Source organism: Hyperolius riggenbachi, chromosome 2 (genome assembly GCF_040937935.1).
Source record: "Hyperolius riggenbachi isolate aHypRig1 chromosome 2, aHypRig1.pri, whole genome shotgun sequence".
Classification (NCBI taxonomy): domain Eukaryota; kingdom Metazoa; phylum Chordata; class Amphibia; order Anura; family Hyperoliidae; genus Hyperolius; species Hyperolius riggenbachi.
This window is the reverse complement of record NC_090647.1, coordinates 477,551,638-477,568,193: the sequence shown is the minus strand read 5'-3', so window position 1 is coordinate 477,568,193 and position 16,556 is coordinate 477,551,638. Positions and strand designations below refer to the sequence as shown.

At 37.3% G+C, this 16,556-nt stretch overlaps 1 protein-coding gene and 1 long non-coding RNA gene across 2 annotated transcripts in view; both read right to left on the bottom strand.

The window, feature by feature from the left end:
* Nucleotides 1-16,556, bottom strand: part of LOC137547082 (uncharacterized) — a 554,567-nt gene that overhangs the window by 91,060 nt on the left and 446,951 nt on the right. The gene's annotated exons all lie outside the window — the stretch shown is intronic.
* CUX1 (cut like homeobox 1) overlaps nt 1-16,556 on the bottom strand; it is a 541,156-nt gene that overhangs the window by 91,060 nt on the left and 433,540 nt on the right. The gene's annotated exons all lie outside the window — the stretch shown is intronic.

The following is a 16,556-nucleotide window of genomic DNA, read 5'->3' as shown; positions in this document are numbered from 1 at the left end:
TGAATATAATAAAAAGTAAATATCGCAGCAGCAATCAAATAGCACCAAAAGAAAGCTTTATTAGTGACAAGAAAAGGAGCCAAAATTAATTTAGGTGGAAGGTTGTATGAGCGAGCAATAAACCGTGAAAGCTGCAGTGGTCTGAATGGAAAAAAAGGGTCTGGTCCTTAAGGGGGGTAAAGCCCGCGGTCCTCAAGTGGTTAAAACAACAGATGCACTCTTCTACCACAGTGGTATACAAAATGAATGGTCCCATTATCTTGGATCCAATCTCACAAAATATGTGTATAAAACTTTTCTGTTGTCAAAACCTGCCAAGCAGGGATGAGCAATCACAATTTTGGGAGAAACGAAACTGTACCCTTGTGTGTGCGCGAGGAGGGGGTAGTGGTAGAAAACATTAAAGCAAACCTGTAAAATGCCCAACAAAAGTTAGATACTTACCTAGGTAGGGGGAAGCCTGTGGAATGTCCAAAGGCTTCCCAGGTCAACTTCGAACCCCAACACTGTTGGCCAGGACACTCTTCTAGTTTACACGCACATGCAGGAGTATCGGCGTGCTTGTATACAGAAGGCAGCCCGGCCACGAAAACATATTCAACCAACTCTTGGCGGATATGTTTAGAGGGACACTACACAACAGTGGTGGGCTCCTGGATGAATCGGGAACCCTCTGGACCATTCAGAGACTTTCCTCTAGGCAAGAATCTCATTTTTGTGATGTTACAGGTTTGCTTTAAGTTACCTCTATACTTGCCTCGCCACAGAAATTGCACTCCATCTTCCTGATACTTAATCACAGCAGAAGTTCAGTCTCTGCATGAGGAAGTGTCGGGAAGGAGCATTGCAGCAGCAGTGATTCAGTTAACTTAACCCTCTTTGCCACAGCCCCTCCTCGCTTCTTGCAAAACTGTGCTCGCTCATCCCTAGTTCAAACATATTACCTTACCTGTGTAGAGTGTGAAACATTTTGGTTACCCATCCTTGTAAAAGAATCTCCATGGAGAAAGTGCCTGGTATAACATCAAGGTAAAGAAGAGCTGATTGGCCTGGCTGTATTAACTAAATCCTCCAATGGAGATGGAGGGGGCAGCTATAGCATCTGAGCACTGCCAGTGGCTACAAGAAAACCCAAGTGTCTTATCGTTTTGACCAGATAACTGTTGAGACAAGGGAACTGTGATGACATTTTCATTTAGAAATGTGTAAGCCAAAAAAGACACTTGATGTCAACAAAAGATAAACATTTAAGCTTTTAAAAATGTTGTTTCTACCTGGACTATAGCTGAGAGGAGTTTGGAGACACCACTCCTACAACAATTTATGCTTACAATGGGACGTCAGTCAAGCCAACAGAAATAGCCGTGAATCACTGAGAAGCTCCTCATTGCATGGATTGTCGTGAGTGGAGTTTATTAAACCCTCAATTCACTCAACACTGACTAGGATAAGTACCTTAAAGCAGCAGGGCAGCCATACGATCCCAGGAAAAAACATTGTATAAGTATATAAATACTTGTTCTACTTACATATGTATTGTACTGTCCATGTTTTGATTTATGTGAATTGTATATAGCAAATACAGAGAAAACTGTTCCTGGCATTTTCCATTTTTACTTCTTCTGACTGAAGCCAATCCTGATGTCATTTCCTCCCTTACTATTATTTTCTCTAAGAAACTTCACTGCCATATCTAGCTTGCTTTGTAAACACATTAGCACAACATAGATCAGTTTTGAACCACTTCACACTGAACTGCCCTCAGCCAATCAGTGAGGAGCAGCAGGAATGTGGGAGGGGAGATGACAAGCTTCCTTCTCGTCGGCAGTGTACCAAATAGAGCCAGGATGACTGAGATAAGATTTATTGCAGCAGAAACATTTATGATTAGATTGGAATATCTGTAATGCAGGGTTAGGTTGCAGGCTGCATAATAAACACAGAGCAGTTGGAAAATGGAATTAGATTTTGTGGCGGACAATCTCGCTTTAACCTAGTGACACAATCTTCTGTAGAGCACATTGCTAAACTGCACGGTATATTTAGCATATAGATTTTCATTGTGTTTATTTAATTCTTACTAAATCGTGTAAATTGTAAGATGTGCGGTTTTTCATAAACTGAAACATATTAAAAATGTATCTGCTTGATGTGAGTAGATAAAATTCAATGACAAAATACTACAGTGTGGGCCATTTATATGGATACAACTTAATAAAATGGGAATGCTTGGTGATATTAACTTCCTGTTTGTGGGACATTAGTATATGTGAAGGGGGAAACTTTTCAAGATGGGTGGTGACCATGGCGGCCATTTTGAAGTCGGCCATTTTGAATCCAACTTTTGTTTTTTCAATAGGAAGAGGGTCATGTGACATCAAACTTATTGGGAATTTCACAAGAAAAACAATGGTGTGCTTGGTTTTAACATAACTTTATTCTTTCATGAGGTATTTACAAGTTTCTCTTTGTTTACAGCCATTGACATGTCGCCGAGATTTACACATGAGGAGCGGATAGAAATTGTGTTGATGTCTGGTGAACGCAGTAACCGGGTCATTGCAGCAGATTTCAATGCAAGATGCCCTACGAGACCACCCATCTCCCATGCTACAGTTAGCAAACTGCTTGGTAAGTTTCGTGAAACTGGTTCAGAGTTGGATTTACCAAAATGTGGATGCATGAAATCTGTAACTAATGAAGAAACATCAGTGGCTGTCCTAGCTTCATTCAGCAAGAGCCCACAGCGTAGCACTCGCCGCAGGTCACTGGAGAGTGGCATTAGTCGAACATCCCTTCGGTGGATATTAGCTACTCACAAATGGCACCCTTACAAACTCCGGCTACTGCATCATCTCAATAAGGATGACACAGATCGGTGCACTGAATTTGCAGAATGGGCAAAACAAAAATTGGAACAGGACTCTCAGTTTACGCAGAAGATTTTGTTCAGTGATGAGGCAAACTTATGTGAATGGTGAAGTTCACAAACAAAACCACCGCTATTTGTCTGACACTAACCCATATTGGATATATCCCTCCAAGACTGTTGAAACAAAAAAATTGATGGTATGGTGTGGTATATGGGGTACAATGATAGTGGGGCCATTCTTCATCAATTGAAACCTCAGGGCCACTGGATATGCGAAATTGCTACATGATGATGTGTTTCCCTCTTTATGCACTGAAGCTGGCATGTTCCCTGAGTTTGTCCAGCAAGATGGTGCACCACCACATTATGGGTGTCAGGTCCGAGCATTCCTAGATGAACAGTTTCCTGGAAAGTGGATTGGTCATCTTGGGCCAGTTGAATGGCCCCCAAGGTCTCCCGATCTGACTCCTTAGACTTTTATCTTTTGGGTCATCTGAAGGCAATTGTCTATGCTGTAAAGATACGAGATGTGCAGCACCTGAAACTACGGATACTGGAAGCCTGTACTAGCATTTCTCCTGTGGTGTTGCTATCAGTGTGAGAAGAGGGTTGCATTGACAATCCAACACAATGGGCAGCACATTGAACACATTTTATAAGTGGTCAGAAACTTGTAAATAACTCATGAAAGAATAAAGTTATGTTAAAACCAAGCACACCATTGTTTTTTTTGTAAAATTCCCAATAAGTTTGATGTGTCACATGACCCTCTTCCTATTGAAAAAACAAAAGTTGGATTCAAAATGGCCGACTTCAAAATGGCCACCATGGTCACCACCCATCTTGAAAAGTTATCCCCCTCATATACACTAATGTTCCAAAAACAGGAAGTTAATATCACCGACCATTCCCATTTTATTAAGGTTTATCATATAAATGGCGCACCCTGTACATTATATTGGCATAAGTAATTCTAGCTAGGATACTCTGTCATGCCTTGCAATGGTTACGCACTAAAATTATAAATTTAATTACACCTACTATTATGCACTTCACTTTATAATGCCTCTGTTGTATACATCATTTAATTGTTATGTGCTTTAGATTGCAGCATTTGTTATAGTAAAATGAACATATAGCAATGTGCAAAGTTTTTAGACCCCTGTAAGAGGATGCTTTCAAGAATAATGCAATGAATATTTCTTTTTTTTTTTTTTTAAACCAATTAACGACCTACAAAGTATGGAAAAAGGAAAAAATATAGAAAACAAAATCATGATTTGGCGTGACCACTCCTTGACTTAAGGACAGCATTCTTTTTTCCAGGAATATATGCACACAGTTATGTTTAGTTTGGATTTTGCAGGCTTAAGGTCCAGTGCATGATTAAACGATTATACCAGATAGGTGCTATTGATCATCAAGATGACACATGAGTTAAGACATCATCATGGGATCAAACAGAATGTGCTTTGTAGAAGGAATAAGACAAGCTAAAGAAAAGTCATGCTCTGCTAATAACTCGATGATGTTGGAGACAACTCAGTCCAAAAAAACTCTTACAGAATGATAAGACTGAACATGGCAACAAGACATAGGGTAGTCTTACTGCATCAACAAGGTCTCTCACAGGCAGAGAGCTCAAGAAAGTCAGGTGTTTCCAGACAAGCTGTCTAAGCACAAGGACATGGGCAGTGCTAAGGGCCAAAAATGCAGTGGTTGGCCAAAGAAACTTGGGCCCTTATTCAACTCACTTTTTCTCCTACATTTTCTCCTAGGAGATCATTTTTCATCCGCTATTTAAAATAACTTTTTAGCACTCTGCAATTGAAAAACGACCAAAAAGTATGTGAAAATGACTGTCAGAATTATTCTGAGTATTTGCTTGCCTGCTGGTGGCTTAAAGGGAATCTGAAGTGAAAATAACATGTCACTTCGGGTATCCTTTAACTGATACTTAAAACAATTCACTGGAATATTTTTGAAAGCTTCCTCTCTTTACTGCATTTATTCTTCATTTATTTTGCTAATGCCTAAACTTTTGAACAGTACTACATACATTTCTTTACTGAACATCTCTTTTAGCTGCATTATTGGTTTGTCCATACCCTCAATTTCATTGGGATATTTGTCCATTCCATCCATTACATTCATGATTTCGTAAAGACTGTATAAAATAACTCAAATGCTTATTTAGACTGTAATCTTGAATAATTCCACCCAAAAAATTCCAACACATTAAAACATATTTAAAACACACATACAGTAAATATATAACACATTTCAAGAAAATATTGCATCAGTTGTAAGTAAATGTTTGCTGTGTAGACCACCGAAAAGAATGACAGAACCACAAATGACTGTGTTTGTATAAAAGATATTTACTTCAATTATCACACCTAGGGTGCTAGTGAATAATAATAATAATAATAATACATTGTGTGAGATTCATACAGTGATATTGCTTCTCCATATCATATAGGGACTGTTGTACAGTGCTGAGAACAAACATTATGGCTGGCCAAACAAAGACAGAACAATGCCTGCTGACGGGACCTCTATTCCCACTGTCGCCAGCCATAAGAAACTTGTACTACATGTCTGAACAAATACCGATAAAGAAAAAGGCTACAAAATAGGAGTCACAGCAACACAACATGGGCTTCTCAAAGCTACGTGTACAAAAATTACACCTTTTTTGGTCAGTTGGGTCTCCCGTGAGGATTTTTTGTTTTTCTTTTTCACCTTTAAATCTGTGATTGTGAATAATAAACAAGCTCTAAAACATCTAAGACTTAATGAGATACTGCAAAAGGAAAAAAAAATGAAACTCAAAAGAAAAAAAAAAAAATCACATAAAAATAGAATACTGCTAAAATGTCAGACACCACAATACACTGGGGAAACTGAGCTTATTCAAATGTTCTCAGGAAACAATGCTAAACGAGGATCAAAACAATAAGTACATCACTTCTGAGTTTTTTCTTGTGCTGTGTTAGTAGTCAGGGCATTTATCAGCTGCACCCATCTTCATGGCAAGTAGTTATTGCACAAATATAAAGAGTTAGTTTTTACGCTAAATTAAAAGGGGGCAAAGAAAAATGTTGTATTTGTCTCACTTTTTCAGGTGGCCATTGACTTTTAATATAAGCCTCTATTGTCCATCCCAATACAAATTAATTTTCTTACATGACACAGAAAATCTAATGTGTATGGGTAAAATTGATGTACTATCTTAGGGCTGTTATGCGAGTGGGAGTGTGTCATATTTGCAGTGGCAAAATTTGGGTTTAAGCTCCTGTCAGTTGATGCAGTGCTTAGAGGGAACCCAAGGTGAGAAGCATATAGAGGCTGCTATATTTATTTCCTTATAAACAATGCACATTTCCTGGCTGCGCTACTGATCCACTACTTTTAGCCATAGACCCTGGAGACGCATGCAGATCAGGTCCTCTGACTGAAGTCTGACTGGATTAGGCCCCGTTCACATCACAAACGCGGATGGCCATGCGTTTTTACTGAAAAGTGAATGGGACAGCCACGCGTTTTTACAAAAAATGCATGCAGCATGCGTTCCCGGATCGCACAGGTCCGGAACGCATGCAGTGTGAACATCAGACAGTGCACTCTATGCAGTGTCTGATGTCGTGCGTGTCTGCCTCCTGCACGCGTTTCCAAAACGCGTCTGGAAACGCGTGCAGTGTGAACGGGGCCTTAGCTGCATGCTTGTTTCAGGTGGGTGATTCAGACACTACTGACCAGAAAGATGAGCAGGGCTTCCAGGCAACATAAATAAATATGGCCTCCTCTATACGTCTCTCACCTCGAGTTCATTCAGGTTTTGACTGAAGTTTAGCAACTAAAATGAATGCAGGTGACAAATTAACTTTCAGATAATTATTGCTACCATTCTGCTTCATGGTTAAGTACAACTCCAGCCATAACATTTTTTTTTGGTATGGATAGTTTGGGAAATGGTTAGGACCTCTTTCAGGTATTGATATATCCTTCTATTTCATGTCATAGCTATGCCTGTCACCATAAAAAGAAATAAGAGGAAATCGATTAACTACCTTTTTATTCCTTCATGCGCGCTGCAGCACCACTTCTTTATGCCCCCCTCCCCCAATTGCAGAGTGGCACTGGGAGTGCTTGACATTACCTGATCCAGATGCAGAATTGGCTTTCCCCTTGCAGGATCAGCTCTCCTCTTCCACCACCAAGCGGCACTGTAATGCCAACATCCTCCTCTGGGTCCTGATCACATGATATGACATGATCAGGACCCGAAGGAGGATGTCAGCATTTGGCATTATAGAATCGATATCCTCTTCCACCAACAAGCAGCGCTGTAATGCAGACATCCTCCTTCAGGTGCCAATCCTGTCATATCATGTGATTAGGACCCAGAGGAGGATGTCAGCATTACAGCGCTGTTCAGTGGTGGAAGAGGAGAGCTGATCCTACAAGAGGAGTGCCAGTCGTGCGGATCAGGTAAATATGATGTGCTCCCTGCTACACACTGCATTGAGCTGCATTAGGCAGGCTGAGGCAGCCCTTCCCCAATTTATCTAAAACAATATAACTCGGGCAGGGCAGGTGAAAGGTTAAACAAAGTTGCTTGCTTCAAAAAAATAATAAAAAAAATAGCCCTGCGCCCGGGGGTAATTCTTCTTTTAACAAAAAATGTGTTATTACTACTTGGGTTTTGTGGAAAAATTTGCTCCTTGCATCCAATTCCTGAAGCATGTCAGGGTTTGAAGTAACAGTAAAGGTGGCTACACACCTTACCATTTCCATTATTCTATTACATTGAAGAATTACAATCACTTGGATTGATTGTAACATTTTAAAAATCTGACTAATGTATCACTCATGTGTAACATTTTCCCCCAATTATGAAAATAAGTTATTTAAAACTGAAAAAAATTGCCTGGAATCTTTGAATCAAAAATTTGACAATCTACCTTACACAATCCAATTTTCATAAAATTTGATCACAACAATCCTCCACGCCCGATGTAATTTCATAAAAAAAATAATTAAAAAAACAGGAAAAAATTGGGAACTTCGATCAGATTTCATGAACAACTGTTACTTTTTATTGAATTGCTGAAAAATTGGATCATTTTTATTGTAACTGGGTCTGAGAAATGGGAAAAATGAAAGGAAAAAAAACCTAAGAAAGGTTTTAACCCTTTTCCCACTCTATCACCAAGTATTAAAAAAATGTTGGCTGAAGTCTTCCCTTAAAGCTAATGGGAATCGGCTATGAAATAAAAAAAAGTCAGATACTCGCCTAAGGAGAGGGAAGGCTCGGTCCTATTGAGCCATCCCTTTCCTCTCCCGGTGCCCCCCGTGCTGCGCTGGCTCCTCCGTTCACATCCCCCACTGAGGGGACTTCGGAAGTCTTCGAGAGTCGAGTCCTCTTGAAGACAGGCGGCGCACACGCGAATGCGTCATAAAGGGCGCGCGCGTGTGCCTAGTGTAGAGCGGCCGTCTTCAGGAGCACTCGGGCTCCCAAAGCATTTCCGAAGCCTCCCTTTGGCCGGGAGACAGCGGTATTTGACCGAAACGGTCGAATACCGCTACGGGGGAGCCAGGACAACAGCGGGGACCGGGAGAGGAGAGAGGATGCTTTATGGGATCCAGAGCCTCTCTCTCCTTAGATGAGTATGTGACTTTTTCTTAATACGGGATCCCATTCACTTTAAAAATTATTAAACACAAAACAGCAGAGGCAGCCATTTTATAGGATAAGTTAATTAACACAAGACTCTGCTTGCAGAAAACTACTGAAGGCACTGATTCATGATGCAAGGTGCTTGCCATAAAGCATACTAGGTTGTGGTTTTTGACCCGGCTTCTTGCCTGTCAGCAATGTCTCATCTTCTCCTTTTAAATGTCAAAGGCGAGATGGAAAATAAAAGAAAGAAGCTCAGTGGCTGATGTGTGGTAATTTAGACACTATCCTATAAACAAGAGGTTCTTTGGGGCCAATTAATTAAACCAAAAATCACACACTCCACTGTGTTCCCATCAAATACCCAATCAAGTTCATGAAACTTTTTTTTCTGATTTCCTATCAATCTGCCTTATTATTTGACAAGAAAATGTGCCTCAGTGAAGATTACACTTTGTGAGCTTTGAGAAGAAGCCTTTATGTTTTACACATCAAATGTAAAAAAATGGCTTCATCAGCAGTACAGGAGCCATTTCATAAATCATGACTGGAAAACAAAATGGCTGCTTTCACTGTGGGTGTAGAAATCCTACATCTTAAAGCTCAGTCTGTAGAGCTGACTAGAAGTCTCAGTAAATATTTTCTGTAACAATGTGAAAGGATAAATTATTCCAATAACAATGGACAAAAATGGAATTTTGAAAAACAACACACAATATTTTATGAAATCCAATAAACATATGGAAGCCTGGAAAACAAAGTGCTATTTACCAAATGATACGCCAAAAGTACATCATAACTGATATTCTCCTTGTGTATAGCAGGCATCTTTGAATTAGAATTACACATTCGTGTATTCCAGATTTCCTCATTACACACTGCCCTGAATCTATTCATAAATTAAATAGTACAAAGTAATCCAAAACATTTTAACTGCGCTATATTCTGAATACAAGTACATTATTAGGCTCTAAGAAGCAAAAGGCAAGAAGTACAAAATATATATTTATATATTTTTGAGTACTACCTGTTAAGAGGCCAGTATTTAAAGCATAACACAATAATTATTAATTTATGGAAGCAAAACATAGAACAAAATAAATAATCCACAGAAAAAAAATAAATCTATATTGTGTCAAGTAATATGTTATGTTCAGTAGCTTAACCTGTACTATACAGGAACACATCTTCGAAAATGCTAATTAAACACATAAAACATATTTGCCAACATACTAGATCCTAATGTTTTCTCTTAGCCTCTAGACTTTCTGTTTAAGATCCAGACTCCACCCACTGTCAGGTAGGAGAAGGTAAGACAATTTCTGAATCTTAGGATGGTGGCAAATTTGCAAAAAGCCTTTTAAACACCATTTCAGAATATTTATTGAGAACATTTAAATATATGTTTATTACTATAAAACCCAAATGTGTTAAGGCACGTTCTTTTGGAATAGTATTTTATGTATCAAACTTTTTGAATTTTTAAACTATTGATATTCTTATCCAGTTTATTCATATATTTTGAGAATGTCATAAAACAGAAGATTCACTGGTCCCAGTTTGAAAAAAAGATAAAATGCTCATAGTACACATAAAACTACAAAATAAAAAAAATCAGATTCCACTTAATTTTTTATTTGCAACCGGAAATTTGTGTGAGCTGTGTACAGTGTTGCTCAGCAATTTTGGAAGTAAGGTCTGTAGTAGTAGCATCCCACCTTTTCCTCCTTACCATTGACGTACATAATGATGGGATGCAAAGCTTGAATTCTAGTCTTAATTAAAAAGACATGGGTATGCTTAAAGAAAAACGAAAAAAACCTTGTAAAGTTGATTTAGATTATTGCCTTTAATGGCACACATAGGAATAACGGTACTGAATCTTCTACAGTTCATAACTAGGCAACTACTGTGTTAAACTTTACCCAGGCTTTATGCACCAATGGGCATCAGGGTCACAAAACTCCCCCCAAATAAAGCATTGGAAATTTGTGAATTTGTTCTGAAGCCCGTGATAGACCCAGCAATTGCTACAATGGCTGAAGAGAATTGTCTTATAGGCAATATGGAAGACTTGTTTGTTGTCACAGTTTGAGGTTACTGTCCTATGACTATAAAAAGTTTATATTATGATGATGATCCTAATAGAGTCAGCTTACATAAAATGCTGCTTTGAGATATTCTAAACCAATATAATGGTTGGTTTTGAAAGATCTAACCCAACTCCACCCCTTATAAGTCATCAATAAGTAATCTTACTTTATAGGCTGGTCTTGACTAGTGAAGCGTAAGGGATTCTAATTAACATGCAAATCTCCACTTCCCTATGGAAGGAATTAATCTTGTCAATCAAAGTCTCTAGCTGCTGGTTAATGAACCAACTGCCAGCTAATTGATCAGTAGCTGCCAGCTTTGAGAAGCTGGATTTCGTTCCCTTCCTCAGTCAGTGAAAATATGCATGTCTGGACAACTTTTTGTCCTTCACTAACGTTTACTCAGGCTCTTGGATGAAACTTACAAAACATGCCTTTTAGTGAGAAATTATAATGAATCAAATGTAATGTTATAATTATATTTTCTCAGCCTATCCCCTTGCATAATTACACAGCATGAATTCGTAAACTAAGATGGAATATATTTTAAGTATAAAAATAATTCATTTGATCGTGTTTAACAAGTGAAAAAATAGGCAGATAACAAGCAATATTATATTTTTATAAAAAACGTAAAAGTTATTCCATCTAATAAACTAAATATTACACTTCAAGGATTGTTAAAGAAAAACTGGATACTGACAAATGGGACCTATTCCTAAAAAAATTATTTGCTGCTTCCACCAAAAGATTTTGGTAATTTTTGCTGTAGTTACAACGCAATGGTGTTGCATATGGTGAAGCTTAGAAACAGTGACATGACTTATGAAGGTAGTAAAGTGAATTTCTAAAACAGATAATAAACTGACATGGAGAAAAAAAAGGATGAATAAAATGGTGAAATCGAAAAATGTCAAGCCAAATGATGAGGCTTGAAATAGAGTACAAATACTCCTGTGCATTGCTTAACACTGGCACACTAATTCTATAACTTTTTTTTATTATGAAATATTAATTTCACTACTTTATAAGTGTGGTAAAATAAGCAGAAGATAGACCTAAACTTGTTTAAAAACTAATGATATCACAAAATGCATAAAGACTTGAGGTCTGGATAGAGCAAAAGAGGGTTCTGGCTTCAGTTTAAATGATGTCTCGGGCTGTATGAACAATAATTAGTGTCTAATTTCTGAGAGGATTTGTCAATTCTATTGTTTTCAATCAAGAAACTCTGGAACTTAATAACCTTATTTTCTAAATGTTTAGACTCCTTTAAATAGCATTAGTCAAACAGCAGGCTAAAGAGTTTGGGTGATGTTAACATTTTTGCAATTCAATTTTTTTTTTAAGTAAAAACATTTATAAAAACTATAAATTACGATTAGAATTTGGGTGAAGTAAAAACTTTTGCAGCTAAATCTTAAGGAAAATCATATTTTAGAAAAGTATAAATTACAGTTATTCTTCCTATTTAATAACCCGTCCACTGACAATAAATTGAGTTCTCTTTTAACTTTGACCATCAGTGGTCAGTCAAAAACTGAAAGTAAAAATGATATGCTATGTATCCACATGTTCGTGCTCCGTCACATAAAATACTGATTACATTCAGCTTCAAAGAGCCATATGTAAGTAAAAGATAAACTATTAAAAAAAAGTTGTTTATTTACTTTGCTAACTTCACTGGAAGGAGAACAAAAAACGTTGAACTAAATGCTGCTATGACTCACCACCCAAGTAACTAGTTTTCTCCATATCAAAAATAAGAGGCATGTGAGCTAAGTGGCTAATTGGCATTAGGGAGTTGGGATTATGTGTACTTAAACATATTCAAATCTTAGGAAATATTAACCAACATCCTATAATAATGAACAATTTGGAAAAAGACTGAGGATCATGAGGATTGTAATGTGTTTGTTACTGAAAAACATTCAACAACAGGGCATGGCGTTCTCTCCTTGAGATTGACGTAACACTAAAATCTTGAACGCACAGTGGACAGTTCTTGGCTATGATGGCCAATCAGGGCCTTCTCGGCTGAGAATCCAGCAATCGTACATGTCCTCCATCCCGATCAATTAGTAATATGGCAAGCCAGATCTTTAGGGGCAATCAGGGAAAGTGTCAATTGTTCCCCTCATTTCTCTGTTTGCAGAAGCCACTTCATCGTTTCAGCCTTTGTTTTGTTTTGGGGTTTTTTTTCCAGGAAAAAAATAATTCTCTTTTATTGGGCAGTCTCCTCCTTCTGCATGCAAAATACATGCATACTTAGCCAAGCAAGTACATCTGTACACTGATCTGCATGCAAGTATTCTGATCATACTTTGCATATCTATTATGACATATTTGAAATTTTTCTCCAAACCTCAACTCCCTCACGATGCAACGGGAACGATAAAGAATCACTTGTGACATAATTATGTCACAACGGATTCTTTATCATTTCTGTTGCATTGCCTGCTCTCTCTCTCAAATACAAAAATGTTCAAGCCTGAATCCATGCACTAATTCTTGGTCTTAGGACTTAATTGCTAAAGAATTGAATATCAGCCACAGGAAATTTGAAGCAGCCTGCACACATCAAAGAATGACTTTGCTTTGGACGAATATAAGAGCTTTCTGGAATGGGGAGTATAAGTATACCATGGTCTGTACGTTTTGTATAATATTAGATAAGATTGTATTATTGATTAAAAAAGGGAAAATATTTAAAATGAAGGTTAAAATTGTCCATCCTTGTTACCAAGGGATAATGAAAATACTGCTAGCTAAGATGAAAAGGTCAGATGGATATAGCCATAAAGGAAATTTCGATTTTTTTTTCATGTTTGATTTATTGATTTCTTAGATTGAGTTCTAAATCTGCTTTTTATTTTTTTTATATATATATTTTTATTAGAAAAATATTAAATATCAAAAAATAAAAATGTTTAGAGCTCAAAATGTTGGTTTGGCTGGCACCCTGTGTAAAGTTAGATACAAACTTTCAATAATGTTTGCTCAAAACACTCATTCTTGGTCATTTTGGATTGCACTTTCCTGTGAAAAAAAACACACTAGTTGGCAAACCTGTTCTATGGAAAGTAAGGTGGGGAGAATTGTGGGGAATGAAAAATAGTGTTTGGGCAAACTTTTCTAGCATGGCTAATCACTAACGGCGAATCTGTGGATATTGGTGGGGCTTCTGTACATACTTTGCGTAAGTGCTCAGAACGATCTCATACACATTTTAGTCCTCCCATTGTTACAGGATAGTGAAGATAAAACGGCCTAGTTACCAGTCCATAACCTTGCTAAAGGTATTTTACTCAAAGACATGATAGTTGGAGTGGCTGTTTCAGATAATTAGCTGCTGCAGTAAAGAGCTTATGTTATTAGATCAGATTTTTCATACTAAAAACCTGGTACACCGGGATTGATTCTTTCATTTGATCATCAGGTTTCACATTGAGATTCTACGGCTACATCAACAAGCTATGGGTGAGGAAACTTTCGTGTAGGTTGCTAAAATAAAGTCGCTTAGACTTAGAGAACATTCCTGCAAAAAAAACTGCACACACATAAATTAAGGCCCTACAAAATGATAATTCAAGTTCTTTTTGTGGCCATTTTTTAAGTATGAAAGGAAGTCCTCTGGTGTCTGCTGACAGCTTGTTAGCAATTGGGCACACTTGAAAACTACGCCCAATGACTATTGTTACACATTGCCAGAGCTCGCTTCTTTGTGCAGGGAAAAACCCTCTGAAACAATAAGGAGTGATAGTTTTGGACAACCATTGCTGTAAGTTTGTACAGAGCTTATGTTGGCCAAGCCACTTTAATCAGCTTCTTTCGGTTCAAGATGAATGTACAAAGCAGCATTATACTATGTACTAATTTGGTGTTGCATACCTTATAAGATCATTTACAATGCGTTACCAGTTAAGAGATCCTATCGCTGCATATTAACATTACTATCCCTACAAATGGATACGGACATGTAGGCTACAACAGTTAAATGACATGTGTGACAGTTAAAAACAACATTTAAAAATGAGATAACATATGAACAGACTGAATTTTTTTCTTCATTTTTTGCACCCTGTCCATTTTTGCTTCTTAGAGCCTTTTTTCACATACTGTATCCATATTGTTTGTTTTCTGTGTTGTTCATTATCAAGAATTTTGATAAAAACCTGAAGTGCTACTGCATCTTAGAATGCATGTAAAGAGCATTTTATGTGGTTCTACACATTAAATATTCTACTAAATAATACAAGCTCAATGAGGTTTAGCGTGGGGAAGTGTAGCTGCTAAAACAACACTCCCATCCCCTATATGAAAAAGGGACCCAAAATAAAATAAAATAAAAATGAAATAAACAAAAACGTTATATTATTAAAACGTAAGTAACAAATGCACCAAATAACGTCATCAAAAGATGCTGACCTAAGACACAATGTTCCAATGATACACGATAAGATCAAAGAAAAAAAAAATCTTTAAAATCAATAATATACAGAATGACAACTACATCTTGTAAATTATACCCAATACTGCCGGCAGTCTATCTCTCTAAAGAATATTTGCCCCCGGTTCATCCCTTCCTAACAATCAGATAATAAAATACAGCACCTATAAATAAGCAAAAAAAATATATATATACTGAAATCATCTATTGTTAGTTTTTAAGATATGGCAATAAACGAGCCTAGTTCAGCAAATCTTGTAGAAGCCATAGCAGATCAACCAGCTTATTGAAAAAAGGTGGCAGTAATGCACTCTATGTGTGCACAAATACATAAGAAAATACACAGACTTATAAAATTGCATACACGGGTAATCTCACACGTCTCTGTTCTCTCTCACACACATATTGACAGCCAGAAGGTACGGGATACAAATTGGAATGGGTGTCGTACTTTCGACAAGAGCCGACAGTTGTATAAAAAGATTGCTTAGAGCCACAAATACAGTGTCGTTAAACGGTTATTTTGGTTTTAGGTTCTATTTACATAGTACTATGTAAGAGAGGTTTGTTGTGTTTCTGTACTTTTTTTATGTTACGTTAAAAAAAAAAGTTTTTGAATAATCTGCATTTGAAATGTCTCTTATATGCATTTTGCTGGCAGCATATTTGGTAATAATATAACTTATTAAAGTCGGATGTTGTCCGTTGAAGTAATGGAACAGATGCTTCTACGAAGGGAATACTGTAAGGGTGTTCTCATAGCCCACCTATCAACTGAAACAGTACAGGTCTGCCATTCCAACTTGTACCCTTTCGTCCTCCCAAAATATGAGGTCTGATCAGCGTGCTCTGTGGTTAGAGGTTAAAAAGCAGATTATAAAATACCTAAACTCAGATCTTTCTTTGTCCTGATTTGGCCTAAAATGGAGTGTAATAAACAAACTCTGATCTGGAAAAGACCAGAGTTGGTTAAAGCTATGAAACAATGTGCACTGGATATCTATTTTCACTAACAAGAAAAACACTACGTCAGCTACCACAAATTAAGATATTTTCCTGATGTGACTTTGTTAGAAAATAAGTGGAGTTGGTGTGTTTGTTTTATCTCAAAGTTCCGAGCAGGTTTTTTTTTTTTCATCTTGAAAATAGGATTCCAAACTAGTGTGTTTAGAGTCAGTTGACTGTGCAATCTCTTAGTGGCAACTGAAACAGCTACTAAAAATGATAACTAAAATAATAAAAGGACAAATTTTTTCCTGAAAAAAATCTCCTCCTTTTCCTGGTATAAGAAGATCATAGTGTATTATCGCTCTGTGGCCATTACATGGCAGATAAAAAGCCCCATTATTTTTGTGGGTTCAATCCTTTTTCTCTATTTTTTTTTAGATTTTTTTTGTACTTTTTTAAGCCCACATTAAAAAAGCGGGCACAAGGCAAAGCTGTAAGTTATTCCAGAAA